Source organism: Nestor notabilis, unplaced genomic scaffold (genome assembly GCF_000696875.1).
Source record: "Nestor notabilis isolate BGI_N333 unplaced genomic scaffold, ASM69687v1 scaffold2193, whole genome shotgun sequence".
Classification (NCBI taxonomy): Eukaryota; Metazoa; Chordata; class Aves; order Psittaciformes; family Psittacidae; genus Nestor; species Nestor notabilis.
In genome coordinates this window covers 97,960-114,584 of record NW_009922170.1, presented here as the reverse complement: position 1 = coordinate 114,584, position 16,625 = coordinate 97,960, and the positions used below count along the sequence as shown (strand labels likewise).

The following is a 16,625-nucleotide window of genomic DNA, read 5'->3' as shown; positions in this document are numbered from 1 at the left end:
GGAAAGGTTGTCTGATAATTGTGATGGGGCTTAGATGAAGACTTCTTGTTTCAACTACAAGCTGGACTGCATGTACAAAGACCAGCATAGCAGCCTTAGTGAAGAACTAGCAAATTCTGTAAGAAAACTGCTTTCCATGTTCAGTGTTCTAGAGCTACAAAACCCTAATCTACCACTGGTGCAGGATCTCTGCAGACTTTAGGGGTACAGGAGAAGCAATGAGCTGAACAAGCCTGAGTGCTGTCATTCCTCTATGGGCAAAGGGAAACCCTAGAGGAGTGGAGTCACCAGGATCTCACCAGACATGTGGCACAACTGAAAGCCAAGAGGTATTTTTACAATGTGTTGATCAACAGTAGTTATAACCATACAAAAACAGGATGGCTGGACATCACACTGTGGTTTGCTGTATGCACACTTTAAAACATATATTGCTCAACTGTGTACTGAAATGCCTTATTTGTAGTGCAAACGCAGAAGCAGTACAGGGATAAGTGCCCATTGTTTCTGTTTCGGTTGTACACACATAAATTTGTTAAAGTATGTACAGCCATTTTGATCATGTGTAAAGAGATACAGATTTATTTCTAAGGGTAATTACCCCAATGTATAAAAACATTTTTAAAAGATGTTTCCTGGTGTCAATTCCAGTTGGAAAGCATTTTCCATTTCCTCTACCAAGAACTAATGTGATCACATACTTTGGCAGTTACACAGTATAAGGTTTTGACCTCTCCTGAGTGATACTAAGGCAGATTTTAATTTTTCCAATACTCCCAGGACCTTGCCACTGCCTAGCTTGGAGCGACAGGAAGCATACATATTTGCAGTGCTGAAAATGTTATTGTGTGCGATGATGGCAATGGTAGTGAGCAGCTTTTCAAAGTGAATGAAAAAATACATAGAAAATTAACAAAGCCACTGGCGGACCTTCCCTTCCAAAATTAAAATGTTTACATTCTGGGTGCTACTTCTATTCATTTCGAGGAATGATTCGATTAACATTTGTGGTTTTGTGCTTCACTGACATAACCTATTGTTTCTTACATGGGCGCCTTGACAAAGGCAGGGTATTTATTCTCGCAGCAGGGGGGATCTGCCCAATGTTAATGAAGATTGCAACCTGATGAGAGTCAGCAGTTTGCAGCTGCTCCTTCACAGTCAACTAGCTGCAGTGGCACACTGATTTTTTTGGTGCGTTCATGTAACACAGAAACTGCAAAGTGTTTCTCTAGATGTTGACTGTTCATTGCAGTGCAGAACTCTGGCATCTGTTTGGCTCTGATGACCACACAAAACAATAAGCTGATGAAGAAGAAACGGAATATTCCAGTGAACAAAAAGAGACGTATTGGCAGTACATACTTCATTCAAATGCGCCATGATTTTCTGACCATGTCAAAAGGCTCTTTTGGCAGAATAGGCTTTTCCCAAAATGTAAAATATGTTGCTGGGAGAGGAAATACATATTTTCTGGTTGATAAAATGGGACATGGGCTCCTTTTTCTCTTATATATGGCAAGTACTACACTACTCATCTTCTCAGCACCTAGCACAGGGAATACTTCATCAATTGAAACAATGTGAAATAAATAAAAGACTGGAACAGAGGGAGTCCAAGTTAGGAGTTCCTTCAGAGTTGCATCATGAAACTGATCTTATTCATTTAGTATTTTGATTAATACTAAATATAGTTTGCTGGTGATCCAAAGGCTGTTTAGAGCATTGTGCATTTGAACAGTGGAGTGCTAGAAAGAGAATTAATCACACAGCATGAAACTTGGGGTCTAATGACAAGAATTCCTATTGCAAGTTCAGAGACCATCAGCTATAAATTATGAAAAATAAGAAAAAAATAGCTATTAATTGACTACAAAACAATTATGATCCATGGTGTGATTAAAAGGTAAAAAAGGCAATACAACAGCGGGTTGTTACAAAGATTGGTATGAGGGAGATTTAAGACACTGAGCAGGATAGAATATTGTTGGCAATTCTGAGTTCATTTATTAAAAATAACTTTCATCTAGAGCATACTCACAGAACTGCAGCCAGAGCAATGGAAAGCTTACCTTACCAAACAGGCAAAAGGGACTCAGCTTGTTTAGCCTAGCAAAGCAAAGGCTGGGAAAGGCTTTTGGAAAAGAGAAGACACTATTACTGCAATGGACACAGTAAAGAACAAATGAGTATAAGATGCCCATGCGTAAAGTAAGCTGGAAATCACCAGGTGATGCTCAGTCATAGGAGGGATCATCTTTGGGAAAGTAGCAGGGGTGAAAATTATAAAAAAGAACTTAATTTGTTTGTGAAATACACAAGAAAGTGAATTGCCAACAGTAAATGGTAGCACTGTGTTCACATTTCAGGCATGATCTTTGCCTCAATAGAATCCTACTGGAGCAAGACTGATCCCTAACAGTAGGAACAGTTAACACTAACCAGTATTAATTCACACTATTATTTTCTGGAAATATGTTCAAGGAGTTAAAAGCCAGACTTCCATCTGGGTACTTAGGAGTCCTTTCTGCCTGTCAGACTCATCTCCTGAAACCCCATGCTACCCGAAAGGCAAGTTTCATTAGCTGTGCCAATTCTGCACCCATGAGTAAATGTGCAATGTGGTGTATAGGAATTTACCAGCATGACCCCTATTAATGGTAATACAAGTCATGTAACTAAGTTCCTGCTCATGGGGCTGAAAATTTACCTTGTGCTGCCTAACTCTAAAGGCTCCTTTTTACTTAGTGCTTGGCCAGAAAGTGGTTGGGATTCAAACTTCAAAGACCGCATGCTGTAAAAGTAAGTAGCAAGAATGGGTACCAAGATGTGCCAGAGAATGAACTTGGGTCTCCTTTAAACCAACTTAGAAAACTGGATTCATCCTGGACTTAAAAAATACATAAGGAAAAAAGAAAGCAGTCCTGAGTCTTGGGATTCTATTATCACCATTACACTGTGATCTTCAAACATTCTGTGAACCCCATCCAAAGTGTGTTGTGTTTGTGGTACTGACCCTTGTGTTTTCTCGTTATAATCACATACAGAGTCACCTGGAGAAGAAGCAGCCCTGACTCAGGATCCACATGTGAGAGCAGAAGGCACCTACCTTTCTTTCTATCTGTAAAACAAGATGAGCCACATTTATGTTCTTCAAAAAATGGCAATTAGTACCTAATATTGTACATAGTGTCATGAAACTTAACTTTGTCTCACTGTTCTTTCATGAGGAAGATTAGTGGTTCTGATCTATGGGCGGACAATCTCAAATCTCATGTCTAACCTATGACATTCTCCTTTGCCCAGACAGAGTCTCAGGCAGATTGCAGGAATGACAGTTTCTATCTGACCATAGTGAAGTTAACAGCAAGACTCACCTACTGTCCTCAGTGGTGACCTGGAGGAGTGACCTTCTCAAGCTGCAGAGATGCATGCAACAACCTTTGGCCACCTGCAGTGACTTTCTCAGGTTGCAGTGAGAGAACAGCACCACAAAAGTATTTTACTAGTGATGCCAAATCTGAGTTTTGTGAAACCCAAGGAGGAGCAATGAACTGTTTGGACTTCTCCCCACAGCTTCAACAGAAACACATGTAGATTCTCCCAGGTGCATGTAAAACCCTGAGAAGCTTAATCTGTGAACTTGTGTTTTATAAATGGAGACCAGATAGAGGAGAGGTCATCAAAATACATCTGTTTATAGTTTGTCAATCTACTGCACAAATCTACTCTCATTCCACTTAAAACATCAGACATGGATATTCCTCTGTATCTCAGTTTCATTTGGATCCTCTATTATTTTAAAGTCAATATTTAAACTGCAGGAGCCCACACAGTTACTTATTAAAGACACAGATGGTCTAACGATGCAGAGTGAATGGAAAAGGCAAACACATTAACGGACAATAGAAACCTTGTCTTAAATACTTAACTGTTACATTTTTACCTAAAAAATACTATTGTTTTCAAAAGTAATGATGCAGAATTGTTGGAAAGGTTTAAGCAAATAGTCCACTCTTTGTAGCCTTATTTTGAATTAAACCAGACTAGATACTGTACATGTAATAGAAATACTACAAAGTGCAAATGTTTGTTTAGTCAATCAGCAGCAGTGGTGACACTCAGATTCCTAGATCTCACCCTTTTATTAGTTAATCTGCAAGATAACAGTGCTTTTCCAAAGGTCCCACAAACATCTCCTTTACCAGAAACACCTTTTTCCAAGTTCCATTCTTAGATAAACAATTGCCACTTGACTTTTCCCACAGATGGAAAGAGGGAGAGAGGTTTTGGCTGGCCATGTGAGTGTTCCAACATCACGGATATTCCCCGAACTCAAACTGAAAGCTGTGCCCTCCATCCCAAACCTTGGCTATGAGGACTTCCTCCTGCTTTAGCCACACCATTGAGCCTTTTGATGGAGCTGAGAAGACGATTCAGAAGCAGACTGTAAGTATGGCCAAGACTTTGAGAACACAAACTGGGAACCCTTGCAGATCAGACACAACCCACCTCATTATTCTCAGCATGAGGAGACCTGTTTTCTTGGGGGACAGATATAATGTTGTATATCGTAACTACTGCATTTGCTCAGCTCACTGTACACATTAAAAAACAGATCTATTTTTAGGAAGTTGGTCTTTCAGCAAAATGCTTTGTGTGGCATAACTTAATATGCAGAGCTTGGCTTGTGTTTTTAGTGCAACTGTGTAAAAAGAAAAGCCATCCTGAAGTCAGTGCCAGCCTCTCACAGTGCTTCCAAGAGTCTGCTTACCGGACAATAAGTTACCCTTCTGTTTTTGTTAATCAGTAGCTAATGATTTATTGACTGTTCAGAGCGGTTAAAGGTTAAAAAGAATCTGTTTCCTAGTTATTTTTAATACAAAAACCCCTCTCGTCTCCATTGTTAGTGTGCTGGTTCAGACCTCGGTGCCCCCCAAAGTTACGGGTGGAAAAAGCCTCACGTTCATACCCTTTGGAGCGCTTTGCTTTCTAACACTTCCACCTATAGTAATAATGGGAAGAAACGGAGCAACTGGCATCAGATCCCACTGGAGGCTGCTGCTGGGGCTCCGGCTGGGTCCCTCCTCATGGGTTCCCTGGTGCTCATTAGGCAGCCTGCCAGCCGCCCGGCTCCTTCGTTAACCCACCAGCCTCTGCTCTGCTATCTGCCATGGGGAAGGGAGAAACCCCCTCCCGTTCCCAGGCGATGCTGTGCTGCTTCAGTGGTCAAAAAGCTCATTAAGGGCCCGCGGCGGCAGCAGTCTCCCTGGGCAAGCTGCTGGAGCCCAGCCCCCCGCAAGGGAATAAATAAATAAACAGGGAAAAAAATCCACAAACGGGGAAAGCACCACACTTGTAATCCCAGAGAGAGACTAGGAAATGCCAGAGAAGTTTAGCACCAGGGCATGGCCTTGCAGACCATTCTGATCCATCGGGAAGCTCCAAATTAGGCCAGATTAGAGGAACTGTTAATGTTAATCTTTGCTTTTAAAGTTGCTCCCTACAGTTTTCCAGAGCACCTTTAAAATGAAGCAGTGTGAAGAGCTGAGAATCTTTTACACATCCTGATTAGTCACCAGGGAAAGGCAGGACAAATCATTTCACATAAACCCCTTACTCCTTTGATGTATGTATCCCCTTTATTCCCTGAATATTTTAATGGCTTTTCTTTACACAAACTTGGCTCAAGTCTGTACAGAAACATGAGAGCCTGTAACAGAGAAAAGGAAAACCAAAAAGCTTCCCATCCGTGAGTCAAAAATGCAAATCCTGAAAAGCCACCAGACCAGTTCCTTTTCCTAGACAAACTCCCTGAAACACCGATTGTCAGGAGCCAGGCTGGGCTACAAAGTCAAGCAAGTTTTACTAGCCTGATTTGTTATCTTCTTCATGGCCACATCCAGAGGCTAAACTTTGATATTCAAAGCAGGAGGCTTAAGGCACAGCTATGGGACCTGGCACGTGTGAACAGCACGGCCTGAATTGCTGCTGCTCTTTCAATGGCAAGGCAGAGACAGGGAGCAGCCCTTCCCACCATGCGGCAGCGGCATGGCAAGGCTGTGAAAAGCCAGGGTTACACATACACAGCATCCAGACCTGCTCCTCCCCTCCACAGTGTGGCCAGTACCTTCGCAAATATCATCCAGCTCCTGCAAAGGGTGTATTCTTGGATTAGACTAATTCTGGCAAAGGCTGCTGTAGTGGTGATGGGAAGAACGAGTTTTCCCTGACTGCAAATGGAAATTTTATCCTCAAATTTGTATTCCCAGATGCTTCTCAGCTCTTTGATGCTGAATCAGTGACTCAGCAAGAAGGACCTGTTTTGGCTGTCAAGAGACCATGCCCACTCCCCAAGACAACATCCAGCTTTCTGCACACATGGTCCTCTGTTGCTGCAGGCCCCCTCTTCTATGCTCTGCAGCCCACTCCTCCCCATATCCCAGAGAATATGCTTCTCCGGCTGGTGCACCTGTACCTACCCTCTGAATTCTTTTTCTCTCTGTTTTGCTGCCCCGCTCCCTTTCACCAACAAGGATGTTCTTCCAACATCTTTGGAGAATTGGGAGAGGGAAGTACATGAGGGATGCTCTCCTCTCCTAGTTCATCAAACCCTTCTCCCTTTGCCATTTGTCCATATCTACCAGCCAAAGAACCACTCTCAAATATTTTTGGCTGTATATAAATTTTGTAAGCTTGAAATCCAGGATGCAAATGTTATTGCTGTCAGACTCCAAGGAATGCCTAGAAATCGCACAATGTGACACTCAGTCACAGCAACTAACTCCTGCTCCTTGGACTCATCCCTGGTGACACCTTGCCAAGCAAACTGCTGCTCAGTGTGGGTGATGGAGACACAGCTATGTCTGTAAAATCCAAGGATCCCACACTGGATCTTTGTGAGGGTCTCCTGGTACACACAGACCCCTTCGTGGCCAGGTAATTGCAAAGTGCTGCTCCCCTCGCTACAGAGACAGACGCAAAATACCTGCAAAGTTACTGCAAATCAGGCAGCTACTGTAGATTTACTGCGTGATTAAATGGAGATAACAGCCCACTTCAAAGAACTTGCACCGAATTCCTGAGGTGCCATTTCAATGACTCTGCTGGCTTTGCACCAGGCTGGGCTGCACAGCACAGCTTCCAAGCACCATCCTCAGGCTTCCTGGTGAGCCAAAGGACATTCAGCCTCAGCCAGCTCTCACGGAGGTCCCTTGCATCTCCTTGGCCTTCAGGAGCAGCTGAAAATCACCATTCTGAGGAGTTTTGTGGTATAGAGGTATTAGATGGCTTGAGTGAACCCAGCTCAGGTGTGGGGTGGGCAGTGCTGTAACTGGGCACACAAATCAAGCCTTTTAAAACCTGGGAGAAGTGAGAGGAGTAAGTGCTGAGCAGCCTTGCTAAGGATGAGGCTTCCAGAAGAGCAGGGGCTTGGCTTGGCTTTGACATGACATGGTCCCTACTGCCACTTAGAGAGTGAAAAACCTGTGGATGGTTTCTGAAAAGTTACTGTTTGCAAATGGTAATAAAATCGCTGCCACAACAAGGAGGGTTTTCAGGTGGTTGCAAACTGCGAGAACACCACTTCCAAAAGCAGGTCAGGGAGAGAAAGAGCCAGGCACTGGGTATGAGCTTCTCCTTCTCCTCCCCAGCCACCCGAGAGACTTCTCAAAGCTATCATGGAGAGCTGAGGAGCAGGTCACACGTCGCACCTCAATGACCTCCAAATGACTTTCACTGCTTTACACTTTCATTTCCCGAGACACAGATTTAGAGGCGAGTTATTTGTTATTTCGTGTCAAGACAATGGAATGTCGCTCTGCCGCCAAATCCTGATTTCCTTTCCCAGATACCAATCACTTCGCACTTACCCTCTACCAGAAAGAAACCCCCCAAAATCAACAGAAACAATGACTACTAATGCAGGATGAATAAGTATCAGTGGAATTGCAGGGAGGGGCTTTTAAAGTCCAGGCTCACGTGTGCTTGTTCTGCAAGGGCAGATCAGCTTCCCCCCACCCCGAACACCTGCAAGGGCTTCGCAACCACATTTAAGCAGGACCAAGAAAAAGTAAATATTAGCCAGGCAGCCCTTCAGTGCTTCTCAGGAGATGTCAGGAATGTAAATGGTTGCCACAGGCCAGAGCAAAGTCCCGCTCAGGGAGTGGTAGGTGCCATAGAAGAGCCTAAAAGCAGAGCAAATGTGCAGCAACACTGCTAGACCTCCTAGGTCTCGGCTTCCCACCTGCAATACTGCAGGCTGGAGCTTGGGATGGGTTTTCACAGGATCCTGACATATTTTATGGATGGGATTCACCATCTAACCAGCCTTCTGCCTTTTACAGCTACGGAACATCACCCAGTGAGTCCTGCTTCAGTAACAATGCTAACACCCTAGCTAAAATTTTCCTTTAGAAAGGGTAATACTGGCTTGATTTAAAGATTTCAAAGGACAAAGAGACCATAAGAAATGTGGGAAGATTGTCCATGGCAGGAGGGTTGGAACTAGATGATCTTTAAGGTCCCTTCCAACACAAACCATTCTGTGATTCTATGATTTCTAATCAGAATCTGTCAAACTTCATTTTTTATACTTCAAGTCTATGGTCTTATCTAAACTCAGAATTTCATTGATGATCCTCTGGATCTGGGTGAAAAAATGAATTTGGCCTCGGCAAGGACAGGAGTCTGAATCTTCAGCCAGAATGCCAGGAAATGACTCATAAACCAAACTATTTTTGCAGAGATTACCTTTTCTCATGGCATTTTAAAAACTGAGTTCTGACCATGTAGGAAATGACATGTTTTACATTCAGACACAAGGAACATGTTTTATGTGTTTGACTGGAACAACATTTTGAACTCTGAATGCAAAGGGTTGGCATGCATTCAGCAATGGAAAATCTAATTTCTTTCCCTTCCTTTAGCTGCTTTTAATTGATAGTTTCTTAAAATGCCCACTTGCTCTAAAAATACATAGTACAGATAAATAATACAAACGCACAGCTACAGATTCCTCATACCCTCATATTGTAAGTGTGCCTCCAGCACTGCCTACCACATGCTTCACAAGCCTGCCCATCAGAAAGCACTATACCCTGCTGATACACTAACTCTTGTTCTTGTGAGAAAGTTGTAAAAGAACCTTCACAGCCAGCATCTGGCAAACGATACTGATAATCCAGTAAAAACTCCTTGACCTCTTGAGTTGAAAAGTAAATGAAACATGCCCATCCCTCTGGATGCTTGTTACAAATTGGGTTGTGCTAGCAGAAAAGTGACTTTTTCACTTTTATTGCTTTTCTTCCTCATCTAACTGAAGAAACCCCAGCAACTTGCTCTGTGAAGAACAGGCCCTGCACTTATGCAGGTAACTACAGATAAGTCCTTCTCAAAACTAGAGGAACGAATTGACTGTGGTTAAGCTCCCTGTGTTTTTGGTGTCCTGCAAGCTTTCCTGTGCTTCAGCTATGGTGGAACTTTTGATCCCATGAAAATGCTGTAGAAGGAAAGGCATCCAGCACAAATTGATGATCTGGTGGAGTATAACACCAGTGCTCTGCTGGAAGTTAGCACTGTCCACTGCTGCCTCCTTGCTGTGCCAGCACTGACCTCTGCAACCCTGCTATTAAACATTAAATAGTCACAATGAGACGGGTGATAAGGAAATGATAAAATTAGAAATATGGCTAAATCTTAAGTGAGAATACATTGGTTGTTTTAAGATGAAGCATTAAATTTCAACACGCTTTCTTGTTGCATACTTGAGGGAGCTTTTAAGAGCTGTACTGGCATTTCTTAGCAATATCATGCATTTAGGTTTGGAAATGCATGTACTTCTTCCTGGAAAAATATGCCCAGAGAAGCAGGTTGTTCCTAACTAAATGACATGTTCAGTATTTACAGTACACCCCCTTCACAACCCCTGATATTTGCTTAACAGTACAATTAATGTTCTGCATTTTTCTTTACCAGACAATGCCAAGCCATACCAGAGCAGGCCGGTGTTGATCACGGACTCTGTAAACACAGCAAGTCAATCTGAGCCACCAAAATCCGAACTGTGGCGGGGCCCACATCTGATCAACAGTGGCATTATCATAATCTTCAACAACTGCATTGTTTATTTAGAAAATCTCCCTCAATCCCTCAACAAATTAGTCTGGAAGCCACCGGGAGGATTAACTTCAGAAACTCTCCCTCAGATCGCAATTACATCTGCTCAGATGTCACCAGTGATAGACATTTGCATAAGTCATACCCAGACTTTATTACTTACTGCATTTCCAGTGATGTGACTTCTTTTGGAGTCTGTCTTTTCCAACAGAGTTACAAAGCACAGCACTCAGCAGGGGCAACCATGCCCCGGTGTGAGAGGTGCCTGCACAGGGATTTAATTGCCAAGCACTTTTCCTGACCATTGAGATTAAGAAGTAAATGATACTGCATGGTGTCCTGGACACTTTCAGGGCAAAAAGTCTTTCACCTCGGGTCCAATGACGAAAAGTTATGCCTAGCTGGTGGCAGCTGTGTGGCTCTGGTCCAAGGAACTGGCAATCCCTATTCAGCCACAGGCATGTGCCTGCCTCGTAACTCACCCACAGCCTTGCTGGCAGGCTCAGCAGGGAGATCCAGAGCTGAGCAAACAAAGCTCTGTGCCGGAAGGGGAGCCCCTGCCCGAGGGGCAGCATGGTGGTGGGGTGGCCCAGGGAAGCCCATGCTGAGCAGCTAGCTGCGTGATGCTCATGTTTGCCTGTTGTTCCTGGGGGGACAGGGCACCGTGAACCCAGAACTTCTATCAAGAATTAGCTCCCTTTATATGAGAAAAAGCAGTAACCAGTGTCATCTGTGTCTTTTGGCATGCTTGTCACAGTCTGTGTTTCACTAAAATGTTGATATTTGCCTTCCCCCCTCTCCCCCAAGGGAAAGTGGTAAAATCAATTATCGGTCCTGCATAAAGAATATATTTCCATAACAAGTGAATTTGCCATCATCAAAGAGGGTCTGTGTTTTCAGAAGGAAACGAGATAACCTATCTGCTAGCTCCACAGGCACCTGGTGCAGGGGAATGTCTGCCATAGCCAGCATGGCTCTTATGGTCTCTGCAGCAGATCATCAGAGGTTGCAGTATTTCATCTCACTCTATTCAAAATAAAGTGCTACATTAACCTCTCCAACACAGACCAGCACCACTCCCACTGCCTGTGACTGCCCATGGCACTTGTGCTTATGAAGGGGTTTGGATTAAAGGGCAGGTTCTGCCTGCCCACAGCAGGGGAACACGAACAGCCACTGAGCTTCCAGATGCCCATGAGCGCACCAGCACGCAGCCCTGTAGGTCTTGACTTTGGGGGTACGGCTGTGTCACCCCCAGGGACTGGTGGCCTGGTGAAATGTGGTCCCAGTGGCTCTTGGGTGGGAGAACACGGGTGGACTGAGTTTTTGAAAGGGAAGTGTTCATATGCATCCTCAAGTACCTTCCGCAGTGCTCTGCCCCTGGCCACTGCTAGGCAGCTGCGTGACACAGGATGCCAGAATCAAAACAGAAGCTCTAGTTAAACAAAGACAGTGATGGATGTTAGAGATCTGCTATAAAGATAATCCTAAAGATAATACCACTAATGAATGGCAGGCATGACACGTGTAAGAGTATGAGTAAATGCAGGAGTTGTACGAGACTGAGCCCAAGAGTTTACGCTTGCCATGCGGTCAGCTGAAGCAGGTACTCTGTACAAGCAAGGCACGCTCCAGCAAGACACATCATGCACCTAAGTGAATCTGTGCCATCCTTGCTGCAGTGTGCAACAGCCCCCTGACACCTGCTGGTGGGCCCTACACACTCCCCGTCCCCACCACCTCTGCAGCTGCCCTGCAAGACTGCTGCTTATTTCTTGCTTAGTGTCACGGTTTAACCCTGGCAAGCAGCTAAGCCCCACACTCCCTTCCTCCCTCCCCCCAAAGTGAGATGGGGACGAGAACTGGAAGGGTGAATATGAGAAAACTCATGGGTGGAGATTAAGACAGTTTAATAAGCAAAGCAAAACCAGGAATTCACTCCCCTCTTCCCATGGGCAGGCAGGTGTTCAGCCATCTCCAGAACAGCAGGGCTCCATCACACCTAACGGCTACTTGGAAAGACAAACGCTGTAACTTCAAATGTCCCTCTCTTCGTCCTTCCCCACAGGTACCTCCTGGCATCAATGGCCAGTCTATGGGGCACTACTAGTGATCCACAGTACGGAGCAGACTCCAAACTGTAAGCCTTGCTTGGTGCCACAGCATAGCTGTATGGCCACAGTTAATAACCCTTCAGGATCAGCTTTGGCTGAGGAGCCCATGGGCAACGGAGAAAGCTGCCTTCCTGTCCACTCGCCCGCTGGATGAGCAAGCACAAAGGGAGAGCTGCAGCACACACCTGAGGTACAGAACATCAATTACAGCTCAGGCCTTGGCACTGAAACAGAAGGTGTTTTGGCACCTGGAAACAGATTCCAGCTGGTGGATGAGGGATAGATCCTCCCTGGGAAGGAATGGTACTGGCAAAATCGAGTGCACAAGTGGGCTGAGAACTACATCTCTACAGCATTAGCTCAGTCTTTGGTGATGCTCAAGCTCCAGCTTGCCCAGATGAAGGCCAGTTAACTCAAGAGAAACCATCATTTACCACAGGCAGGAGATTTTTAAAAGCATATGTGAGTCTGATTCAGAGCACTGCACCTCCTATGCTTTGAATTCACAGCACACCAAATATGAGCCCTAAGCAGCCCCTCATTTCTTTCAAGTTTATCTCTAACTGAAGAATTTGCCTGTTTTCTCCAGCAGCTGTCTTCAGGCTAAACGCAGGTCTGGGCGCTGCCGGCTGGGAAGTGCATAGGGATGGAAAACAGGAGATCCCTGCTAAATGTAACTGCCGTGAAAGGGTGGGCTACCCCTAAGAGAGTCAAGCATCAAGAATCCCAGCACTCTTCAGCCCAAAGACATGCAAGGCAGAAGCTTACTACCAACTAGCAAATATGAGAAGAAAACTTATCCCAGTTATGGAAAAAGAGTAATGTTTGTCCTGACTCTCTCATCCTAGGAGCCCGCAGGCTCAAGGGACCAGTACAGTGGAGACACTCTCCAAGGCACCCATCATTTGACACCTCCTGAGCATGGAGGAGGATCCCAAGCACACACACTGCCAGGTCTTACAGCCCTTGCTTTTGTGAGTCATTCTGTGAGTCATTCAGGGCTCTGTTCAACCCATCCTCCAGAACTACTGTACTGTGCATCAGACACTCTCTGAGAGCATGTTTCTCTCTGCTATTCTCAGGTTTTCTGTCATTTAGGTAAAAATATCCTGTGTCTCCTTAAGTAGATCCAGAAGGAGCTTCTGCCTACAGAACACTAATGTCCTTAAGCAACTTTGATGTCATATATGTATAAGTAACACATAAGATACACAGTATATAAAATATACATGTACATGCCCTCTATAATTAAAAGAACAAGTCCATACTCAAAACATTTTTATCTTGTGCCAAATGATGAATTCTACCCTGAGGTAATGAGTCAGGTAAAACATTAACATAAATTTGATGGTATATCTCAAACTCTGAACAAAATTGCATTTCTATCAGAAGTCCGTGAGAGTGGCTTGAAGTTTTTACTTAATTAAAAACACCACCCACTCCCAGAATCCCCTGTCCCAAGCACTGCCTACAGTCACACATGATCATATGTGTGCAACGAATGCCAGATATTTCATGTGGTATCACTGATCCTGAGCATCATTACAATCCAACATCCTGGTAGTTTCACTCCTATTCCAAACCAATATCAGCATGGCTGAGACTACTGACCGTCACTCATACCAGCAGGCAAAGGACAGCCAAAGAGTAAGGACCAAACTCCATCAGGGACTGACTAAACTCTCATATGGAAAGGAAGCACACTACCAAGGCAAAGAGGGCAGCTCACACCGCTGTTGCCCTTTTCGCCAGCTATCCTGTGAACAAGCAGCAAGTTGTTTCTGCCGTTTTCTATCATCAGTTTTATTTGTCAGGCTGAAATCTTTCCCATTTGCCTACCCTTCCCTCCAAAATAATATAAAAAAATCCCATTTCTTGTGAATTTCTTATATATTTCTTATATACCTCTTGAGAAATCAGGTCACATGCAGGTCACCTTTAATTTAGTATTTCCTATTGATTTTAATGGCTGCAAGATCAGGATCCCAGAAGGTAATGCGTTTCAGCTAACAGAGACAGCAAGTAGCTGTCCTCCCTGCTTCCCCCTCTCTGTCAGCAAACATCTATAATGGCAAGTAACACTGCTAACAGGTAAACTGATACCTTGCTACTGAGTAGCTGACAAGGCTCTTAATATATAACTGAAACTAGAGAATGGTTATAAAACACCCCCAGTTCACTTCTGCTCTCTTACAGCTACAAATTCCTTCCCCTTCGTGTTTTCCCTTCTATAAATTCAATAAAGAGCCAACACTTCCTTAGAACAACATCCATGTGCTTCCCTTAGGCGCTTCCACTGAAACCAAGTGTGTCAGCTGTTAGCAGGGGAGGAAGCATCCATATCCATCACTGCATGGTAAATGAAATGACGCTGCTTCCTTTCCTCCTCTGATAATCTGTTTCTTTACTACAAGGTTTTCAGTGCCTGAACATACCAGGATTTGTAAGAAAGCATCAAATACTTAAGCTGGTAGGAACTTGTTTCATACTTCTCTGCAAACACGGTGGCACAAAGCTGGCTGTGGACTCATCTCTTACCAATGAAGCTCCACTGTTTGTCCCTCAGTGGCAGGGGACCCTCGCAATTATAAAACAACACAACATTTTTCATTAACACTAAAGATAAATATTACCAAGCATATTGCTTCTAAGCTGAGTACAGAAAATGATTTACAGAAGTCACGTCCTCACTGCTTATTTCGTTATTACCAAACTGACTTTTCACAGGGTGGTGGCACCACCAGGATGCCACATTAAGGAAACATCTGCTGCAGAAGTTTCCCACCACAGTTGCCCCTACATTTAAGTCACCCACTCCTGGAATCTAAATTCCAGTGATGCTCAGTCAAATGTCATCCACAGAGCTGCACGTGCCAAAAAATGCTCAACCTTTGCTCATATCCTACCATGATCAACTCGGATTGCAGGAACAGCTTTCAGAGCTGTGAAAACTCATCTACAAGAATTTGCTTTGGACTGAAGTGATTTAGATTATGTATCAAAGCCTGTTAGTCATTCTCCTCCAAAACTAAAGATCAAAACTTGACCTCAGCTGTGATGAAATCTAATACTCCGTACATGAATTACTGTATTATCTGAAAGCTCAAAGAAGACTGAACCCTTTTTTCTTGCTAGATGCTGTACAAATGTGGAAGGAAGGAAATAAACTGAACAGTTTCTAGCTTAGTTTTTAAAAAGATGCTTTAGAGAAGCTTAAAATAAAAAAGGCACTGCGAAAGAGGGATGAAGCTAAGAGCGTATATGACCCCAAACACTTGCTGTGAGCACAATAGGAAACTTTTAAATTGCTATTTATTCCAACCTGCACCGCAATATCTGTCACATTTCTAAGGCAGGAGGAATTGTGAACAAGAGAAAGCCTGAAGAAGCTTGTCACTGCTCAAGAACACAGTGTTGGGTAGGGAAGAGGACAGGCGCAGCTGCAATGACACCAGTAGCAGGATGAGCAGCCTGGCAGCACTCAGCTGTAGGGGAGTGAAGAATAAGAGAAGTTCAAAATGTCTGTATGGGTTTTGCTGTTCAAAAAAAGCACGTATGTGGCACAGAAGTGCCAGAGGATGAGACTGATGAATGGAAAAGCAAAAGTGATCACATTTATTAAATAAAGAAAACCTGCTGGTGGAGCAAAAGGCAGACGGAAGCAAATGAAACTCAACACGAGTGAGGGATAACAAAGAACAGGTACAAATACCTCTTTAAGGACTTTTTTAAGTGAGACATAGATAAACGAATAGAATGGATCTCTACAGGTATCTGGGATGATGGGTTATGCATTTCCCAAGGACAGTATTAGGAAGAGATGTCTAAAAAGGAGCGAAGACCAGAAGCTCCCCAGGCAAACAGCAGAACGGAAGAAGGGGCAAGGAGCCCCACGGGGCTGCTGTTGGAGGTAGCCCCTGTGGCCCTGCTGCCAGGGACAGGGTGCTGATCCAAAATGCCAGAGCAAGCCAGGGACAGAGACAAGGGAGGGGAGTGCAGAAGGGGCTGGAGGTGCGGATCAAACATGACCTGGAGGCAGGGAGGAGGGAGATGGCTCAGAAGGGGGTGTGCCTGCTCAGGAAGGCTGTGGAGTATCCGAGCAGCGCAAAGGGGTTGAGTAGTGATGGGATGAGGACCTGACACCGTGGCAGGATTTTGGAAAGAGCAGAAGGATGCAGTACCTGCAAAATAATATGTGTGTAATTTAAGCAAACTCACGAGATTTGGGTACTCTGTTACTGAAACATGTCTTAGCTGTGTCAAGTTTAGACACAGCATCCCATTTATCTTGGCACAACTCAAATCCCTAAATTATCTCTGTCTTTTCAACCTCCTCACAGGAACTTTACTTCCAGCTCTGTTAAAACATGAAGTAGCCAAGGAACTGCTCTACAA

General features: G+C 44.3%; 1 protein-coding gene across 1 annotated transcript in view; it reads right to left on the bottom strand.

The window, feature by feature from the left end:
• The window catches only part of LOC104403371 (cadherin EGF LAG seven-pass G-type receptor 1-like), a gene marked incomplete at its 5' end in the record, with an annotated part of 161,343 nt that overhangs the window by 46,764 nt on the left and 97,954 nt on the right, over positions 1-16,625 (bottom strand).